This window comes from Austrofundulus limnaeus, unplaced genomic scaffold, assembly GCF_001266775.1.
Source record: "Austrofundulus limnaeus strain Quisiro unplaced genomic scaffold, Austrofundulus_limnaeus-1.0 Scaffold408, whole genome shotgun sequence".
NCBI classification, from domain to species: domain Eukaryota; kingdom Metazoa; phylum Chordata; class Actinopteri; order Cyprinodontiformes; family Rivulidae; genus Austrofundulus; species Austrofundulus limnaeus.
The window spans coordinates 10,483-20,510 of record NW_013952810.1 but is presented as its reverse complement, the minus strand read 5'-3'; positions in this window follow the sequence as shown (position 1 = coordinate 20,510).

The window sequence follows — 10,028 nt, the reverse complement described above, 5'->3', positions numbered from 1 at the left end:
CACACACACACACACACACACACACACACACACACACACACACACACACACAGAAATCTATAAGCTGCGATGAGCATGTCGTTAAAAATGCAGGCTAAGATGGCCTCACTGATCTGTAATGAGCTTACAGAGTCACTTTGTTGTACTATCGATCCATCCCCGCGTGGAGCTCTCCCCTCCAGAACCCAGGAAGATCTGATCTTCCTGCAGCTCTTTAGGTTTATTTATTATTATTATTATTTACCTTTAAAATAGAACAAGAGGAGAAAAAAATGTCTCCTTTTAAATGATTACTTTTCTTTACAGAATGTGAACTAGGAAAAAGATGCAGTTCCTTTAATTTAAATGGTACATCATTAGTAATAATCTTAGATGAAACTGTATAAAAAGAGTAAAAAAGCTGCAGCTCATCAGGGTCACCATGAGAACCACACACCTGTGTGTCTCACTCCCTGACAGGTGCTGTCTCACTGGGCTGGTTTAGTGGACAGTGTTCCTGAGTGAGTCCACAGAACGTCTTGTGACTTTTTCTGGATTTCCTGGCGTAAGTCTCAGAGGCGTGCAGTCCTGTTATCCTGTTAAGTGCGTTTCAAACGTTTTCCGAAAACGTGTGATTCATTTTCTCTTCGAAATGGGTCACAGCGTCCTCATGTCGTCTCCAAACTGTCTCAAGAGCCAGAGCTGTGCTCTGACACCTGCACACGAGCTCTCTGTCGAACACACCGGAGGCAAACACCCAGGTCTTTAAAACCGAATAAACAATAAACAACAAATCTGCCTGTATTCATTCCACAAAATGTTCTCCAGCAGATTAACTCCTAATTGTGGAGGTGGCTGCCAAGATGGGTACAAAGTGGCCGAAGGTGGGTTCGATGTGGGCAGAGGCGGGCAACAAAATAGTTTGGCTGAAGGATACACTAAAAAGAAAAAGAAAAAGAACAAAATAAAGTATGTTGCAGTTTTCCTGTCATTTGAAGTGAGCAACTCTTCCAGCAGCCTCAGCTCAGGGAGGTTCCAGCTGTAGATAAAAAGTATTACGTACTAAAAGTTACGCCTCAAATAGTCTTAAACTGTCTGTTGGACAGATGCCTACAGAGTTTTATGTATGAGATAAAAGTTAAAAATACACTTTCACCATGATGGTTTTTATGTTTTTTACTGTATTTGTGGTTGCTGATTGTTTTTGTTCCTGCTGGCTGTGACACAAATTGCCCCATGGGGATATTAAAGATAACTTGACTTTGTTTAAAGAGATAATTCTGAGGTCAGATACAGAGGGTTGCAGTCAGGGAGGGTTTGGGAACACACTTTCTGCACTTTGGGAGGATTTGAGAAAAACCTTCTTGCAGTGAGAGACACACCAGCTGTTAGATTTTAATGTACACTACATTATAATGTATAAACTGTAGAAGAAGTGTAAAATCTGTGAAAGTGAAAAACAATGTGTGCCATCATTATGAAACTGAAAATACACTACCTTTTAAAAATCAGAATGTGAAGTAAGAGAGTTACGTTTTCTCGCTTGTTTAGCCAAAACCTCAGCGTGTCTTTATGGAAATGGTTTTCAGGATGTTGCTGTTTTAATTTTTCTATTTTTTGTCTATGCTGTTTGATCTACTGCTAGTAAAAGTCACAGCACGTTTTCTGATTGAGCTGCACATTTCGATGTTAAGCTGTTTGATGAATATATTCAGACTCAGAATGGAAGCAAAAGAAGAACAACAACAACAACTAATAATAATAATAATAATAATAATAATAATAATAATAATAATAATAATAATAATAATTGGTTGATTATAGTCATACAGAAGTACTCATTTTCATGCAGTTTGTGGGTGTGCAGGGAGCAAACAGTAATAGATGATACACTAAAAAAGACTTGACTCATTATCAGCTGCTTTAGTTTTGTTCAATTATGCAAAAAAAGCATCCCAGAGATAAATGTGGTGAAGCTACTTCATTATTTCTAAGTGGCTTATATTGTCGTCATTGCATACAACGATGAAATTTGTCCTCCGCATTTAATTCCTCACACATGAGATAAACTTAAGCATAGCAGTGGGCAGCTGAGGAATTAGGTACTTTGTGTAAGGACACTGCAGCATATGTGCATGGTGGGGATTCAAACATGTGACTTTGGCTGCCCTACCACTGCACCCTGCGCCCTATTTGAGCTGAGACGTGCTGCCTTGATCTGCATGGAGAAGTGGATAGAAGGACGATCTAACATTGATTACACTGATGTTTGAGAGGATCTGATCGAATCTCTGGGTTCGTTTACAGGAATCTCTGAAGGTCTTTAAGACCAAGATCATAGTTCAAATCTCACAGCTGATTTCTTTTGGCTGCTCCCTTCTTCGGGGTTCAAGATCATCGGGGATCAGATCTGTCTGATGGCAGATTTAGTGCTGGATGGTATATCATTTTGTACTGAATACCGGTTTTTATTTTTGTTATGATATGAATTTTCGGAATACTGGACATACCGGTTTAAATAGCCTGAACACGTGCAGGACTTTTTGTCGCGCCTGCCAGTGAACTGTTTCCTGGGGGACACTTTTCCTCGCAACACCGCTATGTGCATTAGCATGCTAATGTTATTGTTGCAGTGGCGGGTGGCGATTCCGCTGCTTACATTGACCGACGTTAAAAAAAACCATCTCGTTTTCACCATCGCTGAATGTAGTAAACACATCTTTAGTGACGTGCATGGTTAGATTTAACAGGCGACGTTAATATGGAAGCGGTAAGGGCTCGACACACAGGAGGCGACGTCGCTCGCTCTCCATTCATTTCCTATGGAGCCTGTGCGGTGAGGCGACAATCGCTTGCCCTCCTCCAACTAAGCGACTGGCGAAAATAGTGCATGTGAAATTTCGCGCTCGTACACATAGACGTGCACACGCGAGCTTGCGACGCGACATATGAAAGTTGAAAAATGTTCAACTTTTGTCGCTGTCGCTTAGAGTACAACCAATCAGCGAGGGTTTCATTGACTGACCAATGAGMGGAGAGTATGCTACACACTGCCGTTAGCTAACACTTTCACAAAATGATCACTAAAAAGCTTTGTTGGAATTTATTGGCACCAGGGTGAAGTTTATGGTAAGTTTTTCCTCATAAAACTGTATCTTGATGTGTGTTTGTTTTTCAATATCATTAGCATCGCAAGATTTGTTTAGTTTACACGTCCGTAATGCACACCCGCCTTCAGAGTCAAGAACCAATCAAATTTCGTGAAGACAAGCGATCTGAGAGCGCGATTCGCAACGCTGCAATCGCTATCGCATCCCGTGTATCGGGTTTCACCCTGGCTGCGATGACAGCCGCTAATCGCTGTAGTTTATTTAGTCGCTGCCCGTGCGTCGAGCCCTTTATGCTGATGTGGTTCTATTGTGAAAAGCCGGGGGGAAGTAGTTTGTGGTAGAATTGGAATTGACTGGTGTGCAAGGTGAGTCATGCTGATAAGTTTTTTAAATAACATAAAACAATAAACCTGATTATAATTGTTTCTTAACACTCCTCCTTCACGACCGGACCAAAATGCGTGACTACTGTCTACAACCACAAGTCAGAGAAAAGACACACAGAGGAAGGAAACAGCGACACAGACATGAAAAAATGTCTACAGTAAAAGAATGTTACTGTAAAAGAAAAAAGTCAATTAGCAGTGTTTGTACATTTTATTATCAGCTGACCTGTGACGAAGAGAAAAATACCGTCAAATACCATGAAACCTGTGTAAACGTTGAAAATACCGTGATATAAAATTTGGGTCATACCGCCCAGCTCTAGGCAGATTTATTAAAATTTATTATTTTTTCTTTAAAAACAATGATTTTTGCTCTATGGAGTTCCGTCCTGTCTGACGAGGACCGGACTTTGATCAAAAAAGTCCCAGGTCCATGTTAAGGGAAATAAAACCCACTCCAATCTCCCTCCTGCCCTTCAGTGTCGTTGCTGCGGAGCCTGTTGCTCTGCATTCAGATTCAGTATGCTAATGTGGAAAGCTCTCATGTGGCTGAGTAACAACCAGCTGCAAATGTTAATTGGGTGTTTTAGTGTCATGTCAGCACGGGGAAGTGCTCCAGGTTAACCGCTCTGTCTCCAGACTCAGCGTGGGACTCTCACACACACCGCACTCCTACATGATTCTAAGAGGTTTACAAAATAATACTAAAATGTTCCGCCGACATGAAAGAGTGAAGCAAATTGTGAAGCGCTACAAAAATCAAACAGCGGGGAGGGAAGTGAGATGCACTTTGAAGCGTATTTCTGCTCTGCTCCCTCTCGTAAGGTGAGCGCAGCTCCAACGCTCGCTGCCCGGGCCTCCCTTTTCTCCACGCATCAATCTTTAATCACACAGCTTCCACTTGGGCCATCCAGAGTTTTATCTGGCAGCCAAAGGGCGAGAGAAACATCGCAGAGGGCTTACAGAAATATTTAGCCTTCCCTAAAGCTGAGGCTGAGTAGGTCAGGCTGTCTGAGGTATCAGTCTGGACTCCATACCCTCATGAGAAACTACATGAAAAAGATAGGATGTGGTTTGGTTTCAGTTCTGTCTGAGGCAACGTTAACCACTGTTTTCTTTCAAACCAAACTACTCACCCTGGTAAATATACTCCCAATGATCTGGTGTTATTGTACAACACTTCATACTGTTGTTAAAAAGAAGCAGGTTAATGGAAGAGTTTAAGCCGAGTAGTGTCAGAGATCTGTTTTTTCTTCTGTGTTTGGTTGAAAATGGTGTCTAGAAGCAGAATTTCTGGTCGTTTTCTGGAACATTTGCAGTTGCACTGCATCACCTCAGGTTAATGACAGGTTTTATGGTTTGATCCAAAGAATCAGGCAAATGGCCTAATGTAGGTCAGTCACGTGACTCAAGCTTCCACCTGGATAGTAACGGATTCAGCCAAACTCGTGGTTTGCCTCGAGTACGCACCAAGGTTAAAATAGTTTTGGATTTTTCATTATAGTTTAGTTTTATTTAATTAGTTTTTACATTGGATTTGTTAGTTTTTATTGGTTATTATTGCAATTTTAATGCTTAGTTTTAGTTTAGTTTAGTTTTTATTAGTTCTAGTATTAGTTTTTTATAGTTTGAATAAACATATTTGCCAAAGCATCCTCCAGCTTGTGATGTTCCTGCGAGTTCACTAACTTGGGCGATTATTTTAGGACGATGACAATAGTTGTCTCTTACCCGGTGCTACCTGTTGTTTGAGAAGCTATCGTGTCAAGATAGTCATAGTTAGCCATCTTGTGCGAGCTTGATTCCTGCAGTTTTTCCCTTGAGAATTGTTCCAACTGTTTTATCACCTGTTTCCACTACGAGACACTTGGTTTGATTTTTCTCGTAGTCATATTCAAAGAAATCACAAAGTGGACATTGCCGATTTCTCTCATCTTTTGTTGTTGTTGTTTGGCAGGCGATGCTGAGCAGCAGCAGACTGTAAACAAGTAAACTAAATGGACCACAGCTAATGTGAAACTACTCGATTTGAACAAATAAAATGAAATAAAACAATCCACATGGTTCAAAATAAATTGACAAACACTAAAACTAAGGATATTCTATCTGTAATTTCAGTAAAAAAGATTATACAGTTTTAGTTAGCTATTGTGTTTTCTTAATTTTATTACAGTTTTTATTTATTTTTAGTTGACAAAAATGTTTTTTTTCAATTTCAGTTTTTGTTATTTAATTAGTTTTAGTTAACTATAATAACCCTGGTGCGTACCCACTTTTCAGAATGGCATCAGTATGTCTGTAAATCATACATTTTTCATTTTTGTTACATGCTGTGCAGGATAATCTTTTTGATGTCTGTTTTTAAACTGTGCTGTGAATATCTGAAAAAACATGCACCTTTTTATTGCTGTAGAATACTTCATTAGCTGTGTTTCCATCATTGTTTTTTACGTGCATTTTGAAGTATCGCATTAGAAATGGTGAATGGAAATGGCAAATTTTGAAAAAAACTTCCTCAATCACGCAAGAAAGTTTTTACGCTGACTTGAGGTGGTTTTTGGATTATTTGAAAAATAATTATTGCGCTAAAAGGGAGATGGAAACATTTGCACAATAAGTTCTGATGTAGAGAACATTTACCTCGATCAGCTGTTCCTGCTTTCCAATAATTGCAGCAGCTGCAGCTGGACCCTCCAGCTGTCGGCGTCTAACTGGATATCCCCTAACGTGAAGAGAATGTTCCTTTTTCTATGTCTCCAGACAGCAGTAACATCACCAGTACTAGTTTAAATGACAGAATAATTACAACTTTCCTGATAGCAACACGTTCCTGATAACAACTCTCCATTGTCCTGAGATGTGAGGACCCTGCTAGTTTGCAATCTCTACTTTCTGTTTACAGCCATGTGCAACATAAATGTCTGAATATCGTTGTGAACACACTCCAACCAACTTTTCCCACTTTTTGTCTTCAGAAGCTGCAGTTTGGTTTCAGTAAAAAACAAATGTATTCATTTTAGTAAATATCAGAACCATAAATTAACCTGATCAGATCTAAGCAGGCGAACCATCAGTCTAACACTTATACAGCTGCTGATTCAATGTGACTGTTGATAAAACATTCCTGTTCAAACTTTAATGGCTGATCATTTCACTCTGACATTCTTTCCCAACAACATTAAATACTATGGAGAAAATAATCAGCTGATATATCTCTACCTGCTAACAGAGCTCAACAACTTGTTACAAGTTTTCACAAAGCTTTAATTAAACTGAATGCCTTGTTTTACATACAGAACAATGATACAGTAAACTCACCAGGGGTCAGATTTATAAAAGATTGCGTGGAAACCATACTAAAAGTGATCGTACGGCCAAAAGGTGAAAATGGCGTACGCCAAAAAAGGTTCAGATTTATAAAACCGTGCATACGCATGTTTCTGCATCTTTCCTTTATAAAGCACAGCCGCACCTCAGAGTTTGCGCACGAGGTCCCGCCTCAGGTTCTACCCTCTACACGTCCACACTCAACCATAAACAGTCAATGCAAAGTACCTCATGAATGTTAAGATGTATTTAAATCAGTCAGCTGATCAGTGATTGGCTCAGATGCGCTCCATCGTGTGTCTGGAGGATGACAGATGCTGAAAGCTGCTCACGTGAACAGATTGTCTGTAATTGACACAGATTTTCCCTCATTTTGCAGGTTTGCAGACGTTTAGAGTAATCTAATGATTTTTATCAAAAACTCAGCTTCAAATTAATTTTCTCTCAGAGCCTGCAGGATGATAAAACAATAAATAAAACTAAACAAGTCAGATAAAGTTAAGTTCACCGCTCTTCTTCCCCATCCTCCCCCTCCTGCCTGCTGTTATCTGTGGCTGACAGTCTTCTCACCCACTGTGCGCGTGAGAAATACGGACATTAAAACGTGAATCTTTTATAACACATCCACGCTGGCGAGGGCGCGCGCACCCAAAGCGTGACTATAATCAAGCTTTTTGCTGTTGTGCTTTGCTGAAATATCTCTTGTCGGGGAGGGGTCTGCGGGTCAGGGTCGTCTGAGGAGGAAGGAGATGAATGGAGATGTGTGAACTTTTATTTAAGATTTAAGTTTTTTTATTTCAAAGATCCTTGTGGCTCAGCAGCAGAAGCATAAATTATACTGTTAAGAAAGCTAAAGTCTATCTAAACTCTAAGTCTGATTATGAAGTGAAATTAAATATCTGACAGTGATCATAACACAATGTGGCTATAATTCCTCACTTCACCCTCTGTGTCGCAGCTTCCCGTCTCCAAAATGAGCGTACGCATGGGTCAGAGCTGCCGTGAGGCACCGCACATTTTCACGTCAAGTTTGGATTTTATAAATCACAACCTTGGCGTAAAAAGTGGCGTACGCAAGTTTCTGGGCTCCTTCTGTGCGTACGCAAGGTTTGTACAGTAAATCCGACCCCAGGTGAGGCTGTGCAGGTAGAGAAGCTGCGGCTAACAGAAGCTTGAAGCCAGAGACTCTTAAACATGTTCAGAAGATCCCTGAGTTCATGTAATTCTGATTGAACTTGAATGGTGGAGGTTTAGCTAACGCTAATTAATAGCTGACGATGCATTTTTCTTCTGCACTCGATTTTAATTCACAGTAATCCATTTTAAATTCAGATTTTTTTACTCAGCAACGATGGGTTTTCAAATGTAACAAAGTAAAACACTTGAAATAAAATCTACTTAAGTAAAAGTAAAAGTACAGTTTGGAATAATCACTCAAAAAAATACAAAGTACACAGAATTCATACTTAATTACGTAACACAAGTAATAGTAATTCGTTACTTTTCACCTCTGCAAAACACGAACTCCAAGCTCTGTTGAGATGAGGCCAGCTACGGCAAAAGATGAAGAGTGGAAAGTTGACCTTTGATCCCTGTGATGGATTGTGACCTGTCCAGGGTGTACCTCGAACAGTGACTGCTGGATATGGGCACCAATGATCCCAGTGACCCCAGACAGCCTGTACCTGATCTCCATATTGGTGTGTGAGTGTATGTGTGTGAATAAGATTTGTAGTGAAAAAAGTGTTTCATGTTTCCAGTAAGACCAGAAAAGCAATGTATTCAGTCCATTTATCCAACAGATCCAGTCTTACTTGCCATCATTAAAATAAAAGTATAGGATTTCCTAAAACCAAGCTTTTTCCAGACAAGCCAACTTTTCACCATGAAATATGAAGTATTCAGACACTTTTTTTTCTTTCAACTTTTTTGTCCTATTTTTATCTGGTCATGTATAATTTATCCTCATCATTAATTTACACGGTTTAAGCTGGAGTCACCATTACGTCATTGTTCTGGAGGGTTTTGAACTTTGTACTTGGTGAAAATCTGACAAATGTGGAACAGAGAGCTGGTGGTGTGGTCTAATGTAACACAAGTTCTCGAAGACAAACAGCAGATGAAAGATTAATGAAATGACTGTGGAGATTGTAGAGGATAGCTGATCTGATAGAGAGTGGTATCATTTTCTGTGCATGAGTGTGTGTGTGTGTGTGTTTAACGGAGGAGATGAGAAGTGGCCTGAATCGATACAGAGTTGTGTGGAGGAGGTGGGATGTCCATAGGAAAGGCAGTAGAGAATTTGAATAATGCCAGGAGGCAAATCTCCTAAAAGCTGGTGTCTGTTTCCACAGCATGGTTTCAAAGAAGTGAGTGGACTGAAAGCTGCATCACAGCAGAGATGCGAAGGAACAGAGCTCAGCACGGCTGTAGGAGTAGCATCATCCATGTCTTTGTTGTGGATGTTGCTGTGGGTGTTTGTAGCGGCTGAAGGTGAAGCGGAGGCTGGGTGTTACTTCACTTCTTCGTGGCTCCGCATGCAAAAGGTGCACAAGCAGGAGCGAGTAAACACTTCAGGACATCGGGAAGCGGCTCCACGGACGAGTCAGGGTTGGTTTGATTGGAGGGCGAGGTGACTCTTTGGCAGCAGACCTGAGGAGGAGCAGACACTCCAAAAGTGAAGGACTGATGCAATGATGGAGGCTGGAGGCTGAGCTGACAGATGCCTCTTATTTTAGCAGAAGGACTTCTAGACTTTGAGTAATGAATCCTTTATTTATTTTTTGTTCAAAACAAGCTTCAGAGCTTAGCTTAATTTGGCATCAATACAATCTGTAGCTACCAAAAACAACAACAACTGGAATGTGATCACTCATGTTTGTTTACAGTGTCCAAGGCTGACAAAAATCAGTTGTCCTGGCTGTCCAAATCAGACGTTCCTGAAGTTTCTGCTTCTGATACACAAAACAAAAGCTTCAAAGACTCATGATATTAGGATCTGTGTTTTTGGTTAAGTTTTAGTAGTTCCCTTGTGTTTATTATGACCCCCGCACGAGAAGCGTAAGTGGGAGTCATGTTGTTTTCGTACTGTTAGTTTTCTAGTGATTTTTTGTCAAGCGTAGCACAAAAAAGGCTGCACCGATCAACATTAAATTTGGCAGGAATGTGTATGTGTTTGACCTACACTGAGCCAGCTAATGGGTTTACAGTAGACCTCATATTTGAG